Source organism: Dreissena polymorpha, chromosome 14 (genome assembly GCF_020536995.1).
Source record: "Dreissena polymorpha isolate Duluth1 chromosome 14, UMN_Dpol_1.0, whole genome shotgun sequence".
Classification (NCBI taxonomy): domain Eukaryota; kingdom Metazoa; phylum Mollusca; class Bivalvia; order Myida; family Dreissenidae; genus Dreissena; species Dreissena polymorpha.
This window is the reverse complement of record NC_068368.1, coordinates 64,305,207-64,327,058: the sequence shown is the minus strand read 5'-3', so window position 1 is coordinate 64,327,058 and position 21,852 is coordinate 64,305,207. Positions and strand designations below refer to the sequence as shown.

General features: G+C 34.3%; 1 protein-coding gene and 1 long non-coding RNA gene across 5 annotated transcripts in view; both read right to left on the bottom strand.

The window, feature by feature from the left end:
• Positions 1–21,852, bottom strand: part of LOC127859043 (failed axon connections homolog) — a 262,441-nt gene that overhangs the window by 36,220 nt on the left and 204,369 nt on the right. The window lies entirely within an intron of this gene.
• Positions 6,882–14,608, bottom strand: LOC127859045 (uncharacterized). Its single transcript, XR_008039245.1, has 4 exons — positions 14,581–14,608; positions 14,390–14,440; positions 8,793–8,864; positions 6,882–6,956 (listed from the first exon to the last, which is right to left on the bottom strand). It is a non-coding gene; the product is annotated as an uncharacterized LOC127859045 (long non-coding RNA).

The following is a 21,852-nucleotide window of genomic DNA, read 5'->3' as shown; positions in this document are numbered from 1 at the left end:
ATTACATTATTTTTCACTATAAATATTGACTTTGATCCAATTATCATCTGAAAAATACGATTTTGCGATTTCTTCAAAGATCGAGCGAGCCTTTTTACCTGTTTACTTATATATATCTAATTTAAGGTTACACAGATGTAAAGTTGTCGTGGCCGAGTGGGTAAGGCGATGGAATTGAAATCTTTTGGGATTTTCCCGCGCAGGTTCGATTCCTGCCGACATCGCATACTTTTTGCGACGCGTTTTATATCTTTTCTAACGTAATTTGATTTAATATAGCACATAAGCTATGTTTATTGTTAAATATGTTGAAAATTGTATGCACATCCTTCAATTTTAAAATTAAAACAACGTTATGGCTAAATTGATTAATTTACTGCTGAAAATACGAATGATGCATGTTGCATTTTTATTTTGATTTCAAAAAGTAAACGGTAAATCTGTCTATTTTTTGGTATTTTTGCTGTTTATAGTGTTTCTATAAAAACTTAGTTTAAAATATAACTTAAATGATACTATTTTGAATTTTATGACACTTTGTTTTTAACCGACCCAATTTTTACTTGGCTGAAATCACTTACATTTCATGGCGCTATTCCATAGATTAAAATTTGTAAAAAATAAATGTCTGTAAAAGAATACTTATTTCATCTTGTTTAAACTTTAAACACCTTTACTGCATCTGTACACACCAACTGCATGCCCATATTTGGAAATTTGAATGAATTATGGAACTTTTATATACCCCAGGGGTGAAAATAAACTGGACAAAAGCCGAGCGTGAGGGTGGTTTTGAAAAAATCGGTTTATTTTTTTTTAAGCATGGAAAGCTACCGACAAATTTGCATGTAGTTTAGTGAAATGATGCTGATTAGGAAAATAATTAATTAAATTATATTTGGATATGTGCCCATTAGAGGTGCGCAAGCTTAAAAAGGTAGAATTACCGAAATTCCCGTTCTTACACGTTGTAGCATGGATCGGGTATTGAACACGATACACGTGTGTATTAGCACCCTACTGTAGTCCCGGCGGGGTTATCAACTGCACCAATACACCGGTAAGCAACCAGGGGAATATCATATGAAAAAAGAACTATCATGCATGTTTGATTTGTTAAAGTGTGTCACAAAATTTCCCTAACTGCCGATGTCGGCTATAATTTCGGTATAAACATGCAAAGAAATTAACATATATATAATGTTAATGCCGATATGTTATTGGACATTTTGTATGTCAAATGTTCATTATTTGTATTAAAATTAAGACGATTGTATTGAACACGATACACGTGTGTATTAGCACCCTACTGTAGTCCCGGCGGGGTTATCAACTGCACCAATACACCGGTAAGCAACCAGGGGAATATCATATGAAAAAAGAACTATCATGCATGTTTGATGTGTTAAAGTGTGTCACTAAATTTCCCTAACTGCCGATGTCGGCTATAATTTCGGTATAAACATGCACAGAAATTAACATATATATAATGTTATTGCCGGTATGTTATTGGACATTTTGTATGTCAAATGTTCATTATTTGTATTAAAATTAAGACGATGCTTATTTGCCAGAAAGCGTTTATTTCAAATTCAAAACAAGCAATAATCATACATAATACCAAAATATAACACTAACAAAATGACAACACTCTCGCTTAACGCAACGTTCAGAAGCACGCGCACTTAACAAAATTATTGCAACTAATGCAAGCTGTAATTAATATGTGACTACTTGCTATACAACCAGTATCATGCGAAAATTGATCTTATTTAATTGTGGTTCCCTCTTTGAATTTATGTTGCCTGTCGACTTTTAGAATAATGTGTCAGTAAGAAATGTATTGCTTGCTCTACAACCAGCATCATGCGAAAATGGATCTTATTTAATTGTAAATCCCTCTTTGAACTTAAGTTGTCAGTCGACTTTTAGAATAATGTGTCAGTAATAAATGTTTTTCTTCAGTTTCACATGTTTTTTTAAGAAAATTTAGTGAAAGATGCAAATGTGTCTTATTTATTTTTTTCTGTGTCTTCAATGTATCTTATTTATATGTGACTGCGTGCTTATTTTTTTTTCAAGAAATGAAAGATGCAAATGTGTCTTATTTTAATTATATCCATGTCTTAAATGTGGCTTATTTATATAAGATAAAATGAAAACTGCCAGTGTCATGCAAAAAAGGATCTAATTTCTTAATATCCACATTCACGCTTTGTTCTTTATTAGCACCGTCTTTAATTAGGCTATCTATTTAAAGTACAGATTACTGTGAACTTAATAATTGTGCAACGGTGATGTTGATCCATTATCGTTGTTAATTTAAAAAAATTTAGACAACAAGTTAGCAATTAATGAAATCAGTTATTTTGGAAGTAAATCTAATTTTTTCTGTACAGTAGCCAGGTGGATGTGTATTGAGCGGATAAGATAGGGATCACCACAACAAGTTTCTAATACACAGACTTCCCCTATTATTGTATTTGTTATTTACCTGATTGGAATAAATAGTTAAAGATCATTTCATGTGAAAAGCAGGATTTCTGACATAATTTCAATCGTTTTGCTTTTATACACAATTTCATGGAACAATGAATATATTGGCGCGATGGAACACAATTTATAAATCAAGCTGACAGTATAGTATCATATTTTAATTATATGTAATTTAATTCGCATCTCTCCCTTAACTCGTTCAATGACACGTGAACTTATATCAATTATAAAACATCACGTGCATCATTAAATATTTTTTTTTAATTATGAAAACATATATGTTCTACATGGTTTTGTTTAGTTTTTTTTCTCAACCAGAGAGACATTATAAAACATTGTTATATATAAAGCGCTTTACTTTTCTACATTACATAAAGATATATCGATTTTTTTTTGTTAAGTGTACGTGCTTGACATATTTATAAAAAGGCAGTGTTTATTTTTGTAATAAAATCGAAAATTGACATTTAATTTGATGCAATCCACATTGTTTAGCGGCCAAGCGCAGTATTCCGCTCTCGGCGGCCGATGGTGTATTGCAATATATACAATGAAAAGCTGGGTTTCTGACATAATTTCAATCGTTTTGTTGACGCGGAAGTGCTTTTTGGTGGCCAAAAATACTATTGTTCCCTTTATTTAAACCTAAATCAGTATTTTATTTACACTTGAAGGTTTGTACAGCGGGGATTTCGGTACCGGCGCGGGTTTATGTGCTTGTTAAGAATTACCGAAATCCCCGCTAAGAGGCAACATATTATCCTGATTTATGCTTTGATTAAACATTGATAACTAAATTGCAAAAGTGTATAGCATATTGTAAATAAGGTAGTACGATATCATTTGTTTCATCAGATTTGTTTGGAAAATACTTTCTGAAGACTTATTATTACTATGTCATGTTATATTTACATATACTTTTGTGTAACCAATGTTTTAAATGTACATTTTACATTTTTTACATTCGTTTACACATTTTTCACATTAATAAACTATTTAATAATGGAAAAAATATTCTGATTAGAGTGAAATGATTAACACTAATATGATTGTGTACAAATCAACATTAATGCAAAGCCAAAACCCAAACATATTGACATATAGACCCTTTAAGGCGTAATATGGGGGATTGGCGTAAACATGGGTGATTTCGGCTCTGGGCGTACGAATGTAGCAGTACCGAAATCCCCGCTAATTATTTTCCAAAAGAAGTAACCGAATGGGAGATAATACATGTCACTGGTTGCTAATGAAAAAAAACACTATAATAATTTTGTTGACACTTGAAGGTTTGTACAGCAGGATTTCGGTACCGGCGCGCGTTTAAGTTCTAGTGTAGAATTACCGAAATCCCCACTGAGAGGCAACTTAATGCTGTAAAGAGTGCTTAATAATTAAAATTAATATCATTTTTTTGCACCTTAACATTCATGTGAAGTCAAAAACCATTCATACCGATGACCTATTGACCCTTTAAGGCGTAAATATGGGGATTTCGGTACTAGGCGGGCGAATGTAGAATTACCGAAATCCCCTTTTCATCATCGCACATTAGTGTAACATAAATTTTAACACAATATATGTAGGAAAACTCATATGATTCGCGTAATGTGAAAATGATTATTATGCTATAATACGACCACGAAACTTGACGTGACTTAATACCGGACATTATGGAATGGAGCTACGCTTGCCGTATTTGACATAAGACCCATTTTCGCATATTATCTTATCAATGCTTATATGAATTTGATTGCTATAATCTAATGCGTATTCGACACGGAATTATTGTCAAGGTTTTTCAATATTTATCATAGCAGGGGACATTGCTGACATCAATATGGATACTGTTTTCATTTTCTGTCGAGAAATGATATGACTTATTATCAAGATTATTTTATAGTACGGTAGCGTTCTCTTCACAAGTGAGATTTATTTGTACTGGTAAATTGCTCTTATACTCACCATTCGGACTCGACGATCGGCTCGAATAAAAATGTTAGTCGCTTAAAAGTACAAATTCATCATATTGAGCACGATTATTATTATTATTATTATTATTATTATTATTATTATTATTATTATTATTATTATTATTATTATAATCATTATTATTATATAGCTTTTAGAAACTTATACCTTAAAAAAATCCCATTGGAAAAAAAATCCCATGGGAAAAAAAATCCCATGGGACAAAAAAATCCCATGGGACAAAAAAATCCCATGGGATTTTTTATTATTTTAAAACACAATTTAACGCGTTGAAATCGCGAGAAATGCTCATCATTTGTTAAAAGGTAGTGTTTCTGAAGGTTACATGAATAAATCTCTAAAAATCAGAAAAAAATCCCATGGGATTTTTTTTTCCCATAAAAAAATTGGATTTTTTTTCTATCAAAGTAAATTGAACGAAAATAAGCACAAATGCTTTAACAATGCTTAAAATCGATAACTAAGCACAAACGAACGTGTTTTATGTTTTTGAAAATCCCATGGGATTTTTTCTCCCATAAAAAAAGCTGGAGAAAAATCCCATGGGAGAAACCAAAATTCCCATGGGATAATGAAAAATCCCATGGGATATTACAAAAATCCCATGGGAACCCCAACTTTGCAAATAAAGTTCATAGTGAAGAAAACGCATTTAACAAGCAAAAATAACCAATTATTAATCACAAGTTAGACTTTTATATGATACTTTATCACAAATAAGCAAACCTTCAAGAAAAAGGGTACTTAAGTTTGCGAAATTTCGGTTTCGCAAAGTTTTTCCGGTGGCCGTTATATCATATCACTTTATCAGAGAGAACTCAACTTCAACGAACAACTGATGGAAATACGCGATAATACATATGGAACTGATTTATAAATTGATGATTGACAAAAAAGAATATCGTACATACCTCTTGCTTCAAGCATTTCGATGCAAACAATGTTGTTCCAAACATGCCTTTCCCAGTGACACTACACACCTGTGAACGAGTTGAAATATAATATATCGAGTCTTTATTAGATGTTTGCTTATACTGTTAAAAGGCACATATCATCGAAAGGTATGAGACGTTTAAGCTGACATTACATGTTTTTTTTTTATCGTGGTGTATATAATGAAAAAAGATAAACCCATTCCGAAATAAAACAATCAGTTCATAAAATACGTCTTGTACTTTTCTCAATTTTAAAATATAGATTTGTTCGTTATAATTTTGACTATTTTCTATAACCATAGTTCACTTAAACCTTTAATTGATCCTGGTGACGCAGTTGGTTAGAACGATCGCTTCATAGCATCATGCCTAAGCAGTAAGTTTGATGCCTACTTTGGGTAATGCATTTAATTATTTCTATTTCTCTTTTAAATGAAAAAAAAGTCTTTACATGTAATTTTGAGTTTTTTTTTCACCTTCATGTCTTTATGCAGGACTTTTCGTAATTAAAATATTATTAAAAGCGTGATAAAATTAAGTAGTTACAACGGCAACGACCCTTTAAAGAATATATGAGTTTTCATACTTTTATTAGATTAAGTCACATATGTGAATTATTTTTCATACATATATTAAATTATATAAATTATGTTGATTTTTTCTGAATAATACTTGGTTAATATTCATTACTAAAAACACAAAAACAACAACAACAACAAAAACACACAACAGTGTTGATGTGATATTACCTCGCCGGGTCGACATATATCGATGTGATGACACCTTCCGTCGGATACTGATTCTAAACAGTTGTAACAAACAGGTCCACGAGAATCCGGATAGCCTATGAACAAATTTATATATGTGTAGTAGACTGGTATTTGACAAGAGCGTCCACTGTCAACTGGTTACACACGGGCGTCAGTACTCAGGGTTCGCAGCGTTCGATCCCTCGATAAATACTCACGAGTATTTCGCATGAGAACCGAGGTGCAGTGTACTTGTTGCTTCACGAATGTTAATTAAGGCTCAAAGGTCGTGTATGTAATGGGACGTCTCACGTATATCGCACTTTCCCCCGTAACCCTTAAGGTAATCCAAGGGCGATGGCCGTATGGAAGACATCCCGATGCACTCGATAAAAATCTACCACTACCAACGTATTATTGTGTTGTAGAATTTAACTTTATACTGCCTTGTTAAAGTATTAAACTATCATGTTAACGAAATAGAGCGTTTGCATAAATAGAGCGATTGATATAAATTATATATAAGAGCGATTGATAAAAATTAATGCTGCTATCATTTCATTATTGTTTTTACATGAAAATATATGCTTATTTTATCAATATTTTTCAATGGATATAAATCAATGAAATTAAGATAAGTCAACATAATTTTACACCTTTTATTTCAGTTATATAAATTGCATGACCTACCTGGTTCGCCACAACCCTCGTGGTTACATAGATCTTTATGACAACATTGTGAGCACTGACTCGTCGAAGAAGTTGAAGTTAGGTTTCTGCACACCTGTGTATACACGTCGGTAATAAAATTGTCGCATGGGTTAATATGAGTACGCTGTTGACACGAAATTAGGTTTTTCTTATAATTCATAATTATAGAGCACATTTAAAGAAAGGAAATAGCCAGTCAAGACAGTGAGTAACATTTCTAAGAGATACCGGTAATACTGAAATAATCTCGTCTTTATTCAAGTTGCCTTCATTACCTGATGTTGAACCATATGTTAAGAATGCTACTAGATATGTGTTTGGAATTGTTAATAGATTATATCATGTGTTTACGAAAACAACAAACTTTTTGCAACCTCTGCTGCATCGACAGACAAGCAACCTGCTTATAAGACGCAGCAATTTAAAAATGGAAAGTTACAGGGCTTTCGTTACACTTAGTTATAACTCTGTCACTGACAGTGTCTTGGAAGTATGATTTCATTGATGATAGGGACGGGTAAACGAACTACTGCATACACACACCACCAAAGGGTTGAAGGGTTCAAATATAAATAAGGTGAAATCTCAGCTCTGCGATTCTGGTGTTTCCTATGTAAACACAATTCGCAGAACATCAGTCGCATTATTATATATACTGTTTGTTAAGGTACTGTAATGTGTCACTCAAATATGCTTCCGTAGTTGTACTTTGCAATTTTAAGGCAGCGCACCCGTAATGGACACCTTTCCAAATAAATCTGATGTATTATTTTCTTAATCAGCGTCATTTCACTGAACTGCATGCACATTTTCGGTAGGCTTTCCATGCTTAAAAAAAATACTGATTTTTTCAAAACCACCCAACGCTCGGCCTTTGCCCAGTTTATTTGCACCCCTGGAGTATATGAAAGCTCCATAATTCATCCAGATTTCCAAATATGGTCGTGCAGTTGGTGTGTACAGATGCAGTAAAGGTGGTTAAAGTTTTAAAAAGATGAAATAAGTATTCTTTTACAGACATTAATCTTGTATAATTTGTTATCTATGGAAGAGCGCCATGAAATATTAGTGGCTTCAGCCAAGTAGAAATTTGGTTGGTTAAAAACAAAGTGTCATAAAATTCAAAATAGCTTCATTTAAGGAAAAATTTGAACGTTTTTATAGATACACTATATACAGCAGAAATACCAAGATTTGGACAGATTTACTGTTTACTTTTTGAAATAAAAATAAAAATGCAACATGCACGATTCGTATTTTCAGCAGTAAATCACTCAATTTAGCCATAACGTTGTTTTAATTTAAAAATTGAAGAATATGCATAAAAATTGCAACATATTTAACAATAAACATAGCTTATAAGCTATATTTAAAAAAAACGTTAAGAATTAAAACGCGCTGCAAAAAGTATGCGGTGTCGGCAGTATTCGAACCTGTGCGGGAAGATCCCAAAAGACTTCTAGTCTAACGCCTTAACCACTAGGCCACTACAACTACAAAACACGTTTCTGCTTAAATTAGATATCCATAAGTAAACAGGTAAAAAGGCTCTTTGATCTTAGAAGAAATGGCGGGAAATCATTACGGGTGCGCTACCTTAAAGACGTAACCAACACGTAAGGATATCAGGCCTTCGTATTCTTTACTACTAGAGCTCAAAATCTGACCCTGACCTTTATCGATGAATATGTTATATTTAATAAAATGTTACGAATGAAAAGCTCTACAAAATTTATGGAATCGATATCCCGGAATTGAATATTCTGCTAAAATACTTGTATGGCTAAATTGAAGACGAAGAACACATGCAAAGACAATACCGAATATGAACAAAAGCTACACTTCAAGCGCTTAAAGAATGATAAAGACTTCACAACTATCGCGTTAATTTTATTTGTTCGATACCTACTTGATCTCTCGTACATCCCAGGGAGTAGAATGCTTCTCCAAACGAATTAATACTTCTTTCAATGAAACAAACCTAAATAAAAAAGTTAATTGATTGTAGATACAAACAATCTGAGTAATACGTTTCACACAACTCCCTCAACCCTCACTCCCTACCCCAAAACAAACACCCTATGGTATTACTGTATAGTTCGATTGTTAACAAATAACATGCATAGAACAAGCAAAAGTGTTAATATTCTGCAACTTTAATCAATTTATACTATGGACGCTTTTGGTCGGGTCTTTTGGTATACACATTTTCCACCTAAAATATACATTCAACTTTTTACTAAGCAAGTCGTGCAATTTTCAAGGTCAGACTTTACCAACGTCTAATAAATCCCTGTTCAAGAGTTTGATCTCTGCTTAGTTTTTTTTAGCTGACTTAACTCACTTCCGTTCTATACTATTTTCGATAATTAATGCAGCGGCAACATCAAAAGCCAATCGTTTGAGAATTTTTTCCAAATTAACTAAATGCCAACATATTGTTGGACCACTAAGTTCTGCTTGATTCTTGACCATTTAAATTTCACAATTGTTTAAATTAGCGGTAAATATTAACTTATACGAATATATATAACCTACACTCTTTTTGTACAATTAACCTAAATTCAAGTTAATGCGTGTCCATATATTTAAACTTTAAAACTTTAAATAAATGTATTTATATTTCCAATTTATACGAGGCACGAATTTGTTGATGTGTGTGTAGTTATTAATAGCATATCTTTTAAAGTAAAGATGACAATGCTAATAGAGGCACTCAAGTCAGATCATACAGCTCAATGCAGAGTTAGCTCAGAATTGTTTTTTACAAGTAGACACTAGTAGTTAGCTGTTTTTAATTTCTAATAAATGGGCATTATAGTCATAAAATAATTAGTGGAAATTATTATAACTGCTTTATTAAACAATTGTTTAAAACTAGTTTAGTACTCGGAAGTCGTGCATTAATTCCTTTATTTATGAAAATCACGTGGTTACATTATACTTATACATGTATTGAACAGTTCTAGGAAGAATTAGAGCGTATCATAGCCAAGGTCCCAAAGAGTGACATCCTCATTGTCCAAGGTGACTGGAACGCCAATGCTGGACCAGATGCGAATCAATATAAAGAAGTGAAGCTCCCGCAGTATTGCATTTCTATGAAACATACCTTCGTGGTTCTTTATTTATGGCAAGTAACCAATTGCCAAAACAGTACAGTACGGCACAAAACAAAACAACATACCAACATAGTAGAATAAAGCTGGGGTCACCGCATTGGAACGTTCAATGTTAAGCACTGGGGGTTATTGACAGTAGGTAGATTTGGCTTAGGAGAAATCTACGACAGAGGTTTGAACTTCTTGAGTTTGACAGAAGCCACCAACTCAGCCTGGCCAACACGCTGCACCCACACAAACCGTCCAGAACAGCGACCTGGCATGCTCAAAACGGCCAAGTACACAACCAGATCGATGTCATACTGGCGTCGCAACGTTTCAAGTCCAGCATCAACAAGGCGAACACAAGAACGTTTCCTGGCGCAGACATCGAAAGTGACCACGACTAAGTGCTCACCACCATCAAGCTAAAGTTAGAGAGCAAGCGCATCGCGAAAAAACCCTCGCGTAAGAGTTGAGAAATGGAAAGATCCAGTTATAGCAGAGGTATTTCAAGCACAAATAGGTGGCAAGTTTGCAGTCCTTAACATCTTAGACAATGACATTTACACCATAACCAACACCATCAAGGATGTGCTACTTCCATTGGCCAGAAAAGTGCTTTGGAAAGAGAGAAAGAAAAAACAAGCCATGTGTGACGAGCGAAATCATGGACCTCTAGGGCAAATTACCAGAATGCGAACATGGAGGTAAAGAAGAAGATGAAAGAGGGCAAGGAGGAAATGATTGAGGAACAATAAACCATCATCGACAAAAAGATTACCGTAAGCAACAGTAAAACAGCCTATAGCACCATCAAGACCCTAACGAAGACCAGTCAGCACAAGGCCAGTGTTATATCAGACGCTGACGGGAATCTCCTTACCGAGAGTGCCGCAGTCCTAAACAGATGGACTGAATAGTGAATTGGCCTCTATAACTACACGCTTCAACCAGACTCCAGTCTGCTTCTGAAAAACTCCAGACCAGAAGCGGACGACGAGAGTTCGTCCATACTTAAGGCAGAGGAAGAGGAGGCAGTGTGAAGTCTTAAGGCAGGAAAATCTGCGGGAGTGGACAACGTCCCTTCCGAGCTTATAACGCACGTGGGAGAGGCAACAACTGAAGCAATGACGGCACTATGCCAAAAGATATGTGAGATGAAGGAGTGGCCCAAGGAGTGGACCTAGTCACTGCCTAGAAACTTACCGAAAGAGGGCAATCTCATGCTGTGCGACAATTACCGCACCATAAGTCGCATCCGTCATCCCAGCAAAGTCATGCTACGCATCATCCTTAATCGATTGAAAAGTAAGGCCGAGGAATTGCTGACCGAAAGCAGGCTTGATTCAGAGCTGGGCGGATCACAGTGGCAAAGATATTAAATGCAGAATCATCATTGAGAAACACCTGCAATACCAATGTTATCTCTTCCACAGTTTCAATGACTTTAAAAATGAAAGCTTTCGACCTCGTGTGACATGATGGCCTATGGCATGTTATGAGAGGATACAACATTGACGAAGGGCTGGTGAAAGTCATTCAAGAACTCTACGGAAACGCCAATAGCGCAGTACTTCTCAACGGACAGCAGGAGGACATCTTCAGGACACCAGAGGGCGTAAGGGATGTTTGCTCTCTCCCGTCCTTTGCAACCTTTTCCTTGAGATGATGATGCAGGAGACTCTCCATGATCACCACACATCCATCTTCATCGGTGGAAGACCCATCTCCAATTTGAGATTCGCTGATGACATTGACCTCAGGGGAGACACCAGCAGTGAAATTCAAGATCTAACCAAAATACTCTATGAAAGCGCAGGAGCATATGGGATGGAGGTCATCACGGAGAAGTCAAAGATCATGGTGAACAGCACGACCAACACCAGTGCAGACATCACCACGAACGGCGAGAAGCTAGAAGAATTGACCAGCTTCAAGTACTTGGGCGCAACCATGTCCAAGGGTGGTACCAGTACCGCTGAGGTATAAGAGTTGCCATTGCGACCGCAGCGATGGCCGTACTGAGCAGGTTTTGGGCAAGCAGTTCCATCAGCTTCCCCGCCAAGTACAGACTCTACAAGTCCTCGTAGTCTCCATTCTACTCTACGGCGGCGAGAAGTGGACGCTTTACGCGGACACCAAACGCAGGATACAGGCATTTAAACATAAATGTCCCCGAAAACTGCTCCGCATCTCCTACACGGAGCACAAGACCAACGGGTACGTACGGAAAATGACTGCAACACTTGTTGGTCCACAAGAGCCCCTACTGGCGACCGTCAAACGACGAAAGCTGGCTTGGTTTTGAAACGTCAACAGGCACGACTTTCTGTTCAAAACTGTTCTCCAGGGCACGCTAGAAGGAGGTCGACGTCGAGGCCGTCAGAGGAAAAGCTGGATGGACAATGAAAAAGAGTGGACATCCCTTCCCATGAATGAATTACTCTAAGCAGCACACAACAGATATGACTGGAGGAGGATTTCTGTATCGTCGTCCCTCATTTCCTCCCAACGGCCAAATCGGTCAAGGGATTGATGAAGATGATGATGAATATATGTAGTATAATTATACATGCGTTTCTACAATACGTGTATATATAATACTATATAGAATGATTTAATTAACAATGAAATTAAAACGGTATATCGTTATATTAATAATCATTTATATTGTATATGTTGAAGCATTTTATTAAGACTTGGATTCCATGGCACCTTTCTTCCAACGTATTCAGTAAATGCTAATTAATTAAAAAAAAGTTTTATACGTGTATGCATATATTGATGCATTAAAAGAAGTCAAGTAATAAGTCAAACGTGTATTACTGTTAAATGTTTTTATTTGCCTCAAATGAATACACAATTTGGAATACTGATAACATCTTTATAGTATATAGGGTCCTAGCAATCATGTAACCGATCTTTGTGTTCACTTTTCGTACAAACTATTTTTTTAATTTCAAAGTCGATTTTTGTTTAAATGTCATCTCTTGGTCAGATTAGTTGTTTGTGTATTATTTTTTTTTATGTTTATCAAATATTGTAGGCTATTTTGTATTTGTTATACAAAACCTTTTAACGCACCCTTCTTTCACATGCTATCATTATTACCAACATTCAATACTTAACAAAAGGAAATCGAACATTAAACAAACAAAAAGTTTTGAAAACTGGGCTTGCGACATGACAACCATAATACTCATCACAACCATAAGATGCGATACTTTTCGGTCGCATCTATAATCGGTCAAACAAGCCAAAAACGCGTGATGTTTGCGTCATACTTTGACAAATAGAGGTCATGTTACAATAGAATATGGTGATAAGAAGTTATGTCCTTCAATTGTAAAGTTACTTTTATCTCTCAATGGCGAAATAATTTGTTTTAACAAATTAATATGTTGCTTCAGTTCGTTTGCGATAAACGAACTGAAGCAACACATTAATTTCGTCGAAACAAATGTTTTTGCAAAATAAATGTTGAAGATGTTTTAAATTTGTCAAATCATAACTGACAAAGCCGTGTACCTCAAAGAAACTTGTTTATTGATTTCTGCTGTTAATTAAAACAATCAACGTTGAATATTTGCTTGGCCAACACTTTAATATTAAACGGTGCCTCGAAAGAAACTATTATCACTCTTGTTTTATATTATAGTCAATTACTGTGGCTTGATATTTTTCCGAAATCCATTTTATCCAAAACATAGTCTATAGACAAATTGTGCAGTCCGCACAGGCTAATCAGGGACGACACTTTCCGCCTAAACTGGATTTTCACTAAGAAGAGACATATTCTAAACGACAAATTCCATAAAAGCGGAAATTGTCGTCCCTGATTAGCATGTGCAGACTGGGATGACACTTTACGCACATGCAATATGCCCAGTGTTCTCAAAACACGGCACAAATACGTACATCATTATCTGGACAGGTAATGACGGTGGTGCAATAGCGTGGTTGCTCAACGTTGGCGCATGTTAAACACGTCAGAGCTTCACCTGGTAAAATGTCGGACAAAATGATTTGTGACGTATTGAAATTCGTCACAAACTTTAAAGCTAAGGTGAACATAAATACAATGTTCATCATTTAAACATTAACTTTACATACGAATCGTTGGAAACGTATTGTTAATCAATATTTTTTTTATCTCTTTAATTGGGGATTTCGCCCTTTTTGAGTCATATCGCAACGGACACTTTTCCTGTGTAAGCTGCATGGTTGTCTTCTACTAACTGCACATACGTATGCCACACACTGACAACTCTCCTACTGTATTTAAAGGTCGGAGGATAATGGTCGTAGAAAAAAACGTCATGACCAATCCTAAACATGTTATGTTAGATTACATTCACATCTCTTTCGCAGCAAATCGCTTTAAATATAAAACGAAACTTACCTTTATGGACAAGAAATAGCCACGTAACAGCAATGAGCCAACGCATTATGCCTGCATTTGTAATACAATGCTGTTAATATACATGCAATATATTAAATATTTGAAACTAAACACATTATTAAACGGTACAATTGATTCAAATTTAAAATTAGGAGATTTATATTTCTTTAAATTATCATTTAGAAACATACCGTTTGCAAGCGTCGTCATGTGTTATCTGAATAGACTGTTCTCAATTACTTAATAAAGAAGAACTGATAAGGTATGTTTAAAGAGACATCTCCATATAGTTTAATGAAGTTCAAATAAATATTCAGACTTATACTAACACATATATTATGTATTTAAATTCATTTGTCTTCATATGATACAAATAAACACGTACACACCTTTGCCAAAACACAATCGAATCCCGACACAAAGACTCCGCCTACGACTTACACTAAGGCACGCACGCGCTCACCAGATCTAAAGGCAAATGTAATAAAGTATTTTCCATTCTTTGTCTGCGTTCTTTTCTTTTCTTCGCACATGCTCATGTATATCCGATTTATTACATACTTTCTAATGAGTACCTTTCTTTTGTACATCATCTATAATATATATATATATATATATATATATATATATATATATATATATATATATATATATATATATATATATATATATATCATTTTATCCTTCAAAACTCGTTTTTGTATTCTATATATATTATCTGTTTGAGATTGTTTGTTATTCCTTGATAATGCATTTTGAACTAAAAAATACCATAACAACATATTTAGGCAATCGATCTACTTTTTGAAAGTGCAGGCCGAAATCCAAAAGGGTCTGGGGGCATCCCACATGCATTTGTTTTGGTCAGAGTTTCTCAGAAGGATTTTAGCGTATATTTAGATTTAAGTTTTATGCTTCTAACGTCATCTTTATCAAATCTTAATTGATAGAATGAAATTAAAGTTACTTATCAAGAAATTGACAACAATAGGGTATTATTCTTGAGGCAGATATGCTTTCACATTAAGCTTCATATTAACCTCGTTAACTGAATTAATATAACGGCGATTATTCAACGACAAACGCCAACACATTTAACTTCACAATTTATTATCTTAAAGGTTTGACATTATAATGTTAAGGCTGGGATAATTTGTATTCTACAGGTTTCCCCGAGAACGGCAGGACATTTAAGTACATACTGATTTCAATGTCGCCGCAAAGTTTGTCGCACAAAGTGCTATTGGCTTGTTGAAAGCAAAATGTAAAACAATGGGTGGTGTTCCATACAATGTGTTTACTAAGCTGTATGAAAGCTCAGTTTGGCCGGTTATAGCTTATGGTTCATCAGTCTGGGGTGCACAATCTTAGTAAGATGAGTAAGTTACTCATGTATAAATGCTATACAATCACGAGCCATGCACTTCTTTCTTGGTATGGGTAAGTATGCACCCAACAATGCCCTTTATGGTGAGATGACCTGGCAGCCACCACATGTGAAACATTGGAAGTCTATGGCCAATCAGTGGCATCGGTTAAAATCTACATTGTATGGATTGTCAAAGAATTAACAGTAAAATCTTTACTTTTTGTTGTGATAAAAATCATATGCAAAGTATCAATATGCCACAAACATTAGAATTATGTGCAAGTATGTCACGTACATCATTTTGTGAGAAGGTATTACAAGGCAGCATGGATGACTTTATCTATGTATGGCGGAATAGTTTTCAGAATGATGTTGGTATGTCTGGTAAGGGAAAAATAAGTTACGTACTTATAGATTGTTTAAACAATATTATATGATTGAACCATATGTTAAGTCATTTCTTTCTCCTAAGTAAGATCTGCTCTAGCTAAATTTTGTTGTGGGGTTGCTCCCTACGAAGACATTCCTAAAAAACAGCGTGTCTGTCCGATATGAATCAGTTGAAACTGTAATACATGTTGTTTTTTTTAAAGAAATGCCTATCCAGATTCGAGAGATGTACTAAATAATAAAGCTTATGATGTTGAAAATAACTTTGTCAATTTTAAAACAGGATAACTTAAATTGTGTGCTCTCTTACACTGATTTAGTCAATATTACTGCCAAAACCTGTTTTTAATTTTAAAATCTAGTAATAATTTGTTGTACAGATAACTATGTGTATATAGCTCTATAAGAATATGTCATGGCTGCATAATAGAAATTATAATTAAGTTATCATTTATAATATAGATATATATTACACTATACCATTACGTTCACGGTTAATACATTTATAATTGTATTAATTACATATTTATTATTTCTTACATGGTTATATATCATGTGCAGCAATGACGTTTTCTATATTTTAGGTCAAAAGATATTCGCTATATTCCAGTAGACCATAACTCCTTGCGGCTAGACGAGTTGGTGACTTCCGGTCAAATGTAAACAGATTTTTCTGTTGCAACAACGAAAACAATCAACCTCGGTTGATAAAGTATGTTTACAAAATGTTTTTGTTTGTTTGATACTGATGGATATTTTACCTTATTTATATTTGATTTTGTGTATTTGCACTCAAGTAATTGTCTCTAGATGTGTGTGCAGATTCTGATTTTGAACAATAATTATCAGTAACAGGATCAGTATCTTGGGTACTTTATGACATCTCGTTCCAAATAGCTTGTGTAATACTGTCTTCAGCAGGGTAATTATTGTCATGGTGTCAGACCACAATTTCCTGTTTATTGGGCTCTTAATGTGATACCTCCTTTTACTATAGTTACACAATAGGAGTCTGAAAAAACAAATATTAAAGATAATATATTTGACTTTTTCTTATCTACAATTCATGTATTACTTGAAAGTGTGGATGTTCTTGTTTTTGAATGAATTTATATGAAACTACATACATTGTCTTAATGTTTTTTTTGTTTTGTTTTTACCCATGCACTTGAACTTATTACATGTGTCTATTCAATATTTTTTGATACTACATTATATATAAATGGTAGTTTTATTTACAAACAGAAACTCATCAAGATACTTAATACAATTAATCAATGAAAAATATGAGCTGAAAAACTAAAAAAATCAAATGCCTAAAAAATTAACCTATTACAATTCTTGTAATTATTTTTGGTACAATTATTTTCTTAAATATCATTTCAACTTATTATGAAAAGACTGAATATTTTACAAGTATGAGTAGTAAACCATGCAATAACAATATTCACTTCAGAATCAATGTATTATTTGCCATCTTTTAATGTTTCAATTTTCTTAATTCAAATAAATATTTATATTAACCAATATTTGTATTATTTTCATTTCAACCTTTTTTATGATTTGTAATAAATAATCATCAAAGATTGTGAAATCCTGGTAAAATCCATGTTCGTTTCTCTGTATTGGCTGACCTAAAATCTGCGTTGTATACCCACCCTTGAAAAATAATGTTTGGTAAAAATCACTATTGGGATTACAATATGCACCTAGAACAATCCTGCACTTGTAATGAAGTTTCCACTACAGTACAATTATCAATGGTACTGTATGCATGCACATATACTTTTAATGTACATACTATAAGTAAATATTACAAAACCTTTTTTTCTTACAAGAACAACATTATTTAGATTATTAAGAACATGGCCAATCTCAGTTTTGGCGCGAAAATGGGTTTTTACATGTTCGCAATTGTGAAAACGACCCGCTTGTTCCGCGAAGAATTTCAAGGTCCTATCCAATCGGGTTTCAAAGTTATACCCATGTAAATGTATGCAAAAATTTCCATAGAAAATGCGAACATTTCCAAAGTAAATGCGGCAGATGATAAAATATGACAAAATTGTCTAACTCAAGCTTTGAAAGCTTGAGTTAGACAATTTTCTCATATTTTTTACAGAACAAAAATCACATGTTACTTTAAATAGTATGACACATGTAGGGTTATTCGAAAAGTCATCATGCAAATTTTAGCTTCGTTCTGTAATTTAAAAGAAAAGAAGTTTTTTCCTTCTTGTAAATATTAAGGTTGTTCATTTTCGCGGGGAGGGGACGATATGTTGTAGCTCTTTTAAGTTTCCTATTTAAATTCATTGCAGAAACAATATGTTAGAATGTGAATACAGACCATAGTAAGCCATTCTCTTAGCACTTGTTATAATTTTTTTTTCAGCAGCTCGAAACTCTACAGCAGACTCTGAAAGATTACAACAGCATGGCAAGCCTTAAGGCCGATCAGTTGAAAAAGCTTGGTCAACTGTACAACATTGACCCCATTTTCCCTAAAAAGGCACGGATTGTGTTACTCTGCTATGTACATGGCCTTTCAACAACCGGTCACATTCAGACAGTTGCAACCAGAGACTCCTGTCAGCATTTAAATGATGATCAACATTGTATAAATTATTCCAGAAATGTTCAAAATAAACAAGTTTTGTCATATTTATGTTTTTTAATTGTCTGGTTCTTTCCCTGGTTACAACCCTATTGTGTCTAGTCATAACAAAGAACACATGTTTTAAAATTTACATTTGAGCCTTGTTCTGAGAAAACTGGGCTTAATGCATGTGCGTAAAGTGTCATCCCAGATAAGCCTGTGGAGTCCGCACAGGCTAATCAGGGACGACACTTTACGCCTAAACTTTATTTCCGGTAAGGATGGACTTCCTTGAAACTAAAAATACCATTAAAGCGGAAAGTGTTGTCCCTGATTAGCCTGTGCGGGCTAATCTGGGACAACATTTTATGCATATGCATTAAGCCCAGTTTTCTAAAAATGCGACTCATTTATTTATTTCTGTTTCAAATACAATTTAGTAATAATGTTAAAGATCTATCATGTATGTAACAGTGTATGAATAAGAAATAATTAACACACACTCATTAGATGTGTCATCTATGAACATTTAATAGCATTTTCAAGTTCAACATAAATATAAATTTCTAACTTTTTTTCGTTCGTGTTAAGCAAGTCGCTAAAATAAGGGTTAAAGTCTGTGTCAATAATTCATGGCATAAAAGCTGCGGGTCTGCTAAACTGTTCCTTTGTAGCCTCCTGCAATCCGTGGTGAGCGGTTGATGGGAGGAGGAGGATCCATCTGATATCTTAAAATAGATATTGTTAAAAGTTGATTAAATTAACCCAATGCATAGCTATGCATTTCTATTTTAAACATCTGACGAACACCTAATGCACAGCTATGAATTTCTATTTTAAACATCTGACTCACACCAACTGCACAGCTATGCATTGCTATTTTAAACATCTGACGAACACCCAATGCACAAATATGCATTTCTATTTTAAACAACTGACGAAAACCAAATGCACAGCTAAACATTTCGTTTTTAAACATCTGACGAACACCCAATTCACAACTATGCATTTCTATTTTAAACACATTTGACGAACACCTAATGCACAGCTATGTATTTCTATTTTAAACAAGCAAAGGGAACCGTATAAATAAATAATGCATGACCAATAGCCGGAATTGAAGTACTCATTTTAAAATGACCACAGGAGACTTTTGAAACAAGGAACACTGGTCCTTTAATATAACATGATACGAGTACGATACGATACGATACGAGACGACACAAGAGGTATTATTAGGGAGGATCAATGATAAAACTTTTCACATGGAAAACGTTTACAAATATTTACGTTTTGATTTCTTTTATTAAATACAACTGTCTTGTCTTATTTTTGAACGATGCAAACATTCATCTATCGATGCTATTGTAATTTAATGTTATTAACTGATCATTTGCCTGTCTCTGAATCCCCCTTTGAGCATTTATTTCGTTTCGAGGAAAGTCGTTTTAAATAAGGAAGCATTATTGTTTTGGTTTTAATGCCTGTTCGATAAGTATCGTCCGAGATTAGCCTGTGCAGTCCCACCAGGCTAGCCTGGGACGTCACTTTCCGCTTTTGCGGATTTTTTCGTTTAAAAGAAGTCTCTTCTAAATTAAAATCCAACTAGGCCGAAAGTGGCCTGCCTGATAAGCGGACTGCACATTCTAAACTGGGACGAAACTTTACGCACATGCATTCAGTCCCGTTTTCACAGAGACCGACTTATATGAAATATGGTGCCTGAAGCGCCATGCCGACTACATGTAAGCAATTGCAAGTCGATTCTTCAAGGATGTTAAAATACATGTATTGATTCACAAAGTCTGATATTTTGAACACAGTATAAACACGCATTCTCATGTTGAGTTTTTTTTAATAAAAAATATTCCTATTAAATGCGCATCATAAAATGCAAATACATGCCCTGATGGCTGTACATTATTAAATAATATGGCAACTTGCAATGTACGTATAGAACGGCGTATTCGGTTAATTAATTTAAGTTCATGTGTATGATTCCATCCGGTTCTCCGTTAAATTGGTATTGATACCTGTAGCAGCATTGAGCATCATCTCATTTTTAGTGGCACCGCGTCGCCGATTTCCGATCTTTGCTCACTGTTATGTAATACATGTGCGTAATTTAATTTACTGTAATTTGCCCTTGCTATTAAGAGCTTAATCGATAGTTTCTGAATCGATGACTTAGTTGCTTTGCGTGAAAGTCCAAAGGTAAAAATTCCAAGATTTTTGTTTGTTTCATATGTGTGCAATTATTTACATCTGAAATGAAACACACCGACAGCAATAACAACAACAACAACAATACACCCGAATTCATTCACGACTCGATGATACATATACAAGTAAGCAAATTTATATGTTACTGTATATTTTATTTCAAGTCATCTGTATCGAGGCAACGCAATCTGTTGTTAGCTTTTGTTGGTGTTTTCATTGAAAGGTGAACTTCGGCATAATGAATGGTTGATTGCTGATCAATTTACATTCTACTGTGCATATTATATTATACATTCACAATAAGGTAGCCCCAGAAATACCAACACTGTCGATACTTCATACTGACCAATAATTTGTTTCACGTCAGGGTCAGTTTCGAATGCCGTTAAAATAAAAGTAGTTCAAAGCCCAACAATACAAAGTATATAAAGAATATATAAACATTCGATCAAGTATTCTGTACCGTGTTTAATTAAAGGGGCCTTTTCACAGATTTTGGCATTTTTTAACTTATTCATTAAATGCTTTATATCGATAAATGTAAACATTGGATCGTAAAAGCTCCAGTAAAAAATCAAGAATAAAATTAAAAAAAGGAAAAGAACATTGCCCGGACAAGGTTTCGAACCAGTGACCCCTGGAGTCCTGCCAGAGTCCTGAAGTAAAAACGCTTTAGCCTACTGAGCTATTCCGCCGAGTATATATTTTTGAAGTATTTTATACATTATATAAGCAATCTTCGTAGTTTCACAAAATTTAACGACAAAAACAGAACTCTCCAAATTATTCAATCGTTTCGCGTTGCAACGCTTTATAATTTTTAGGTTTTAAAATCGTCAAAAGATGCATATAATGGCTATATTAGACCATGGTAAATGTTCA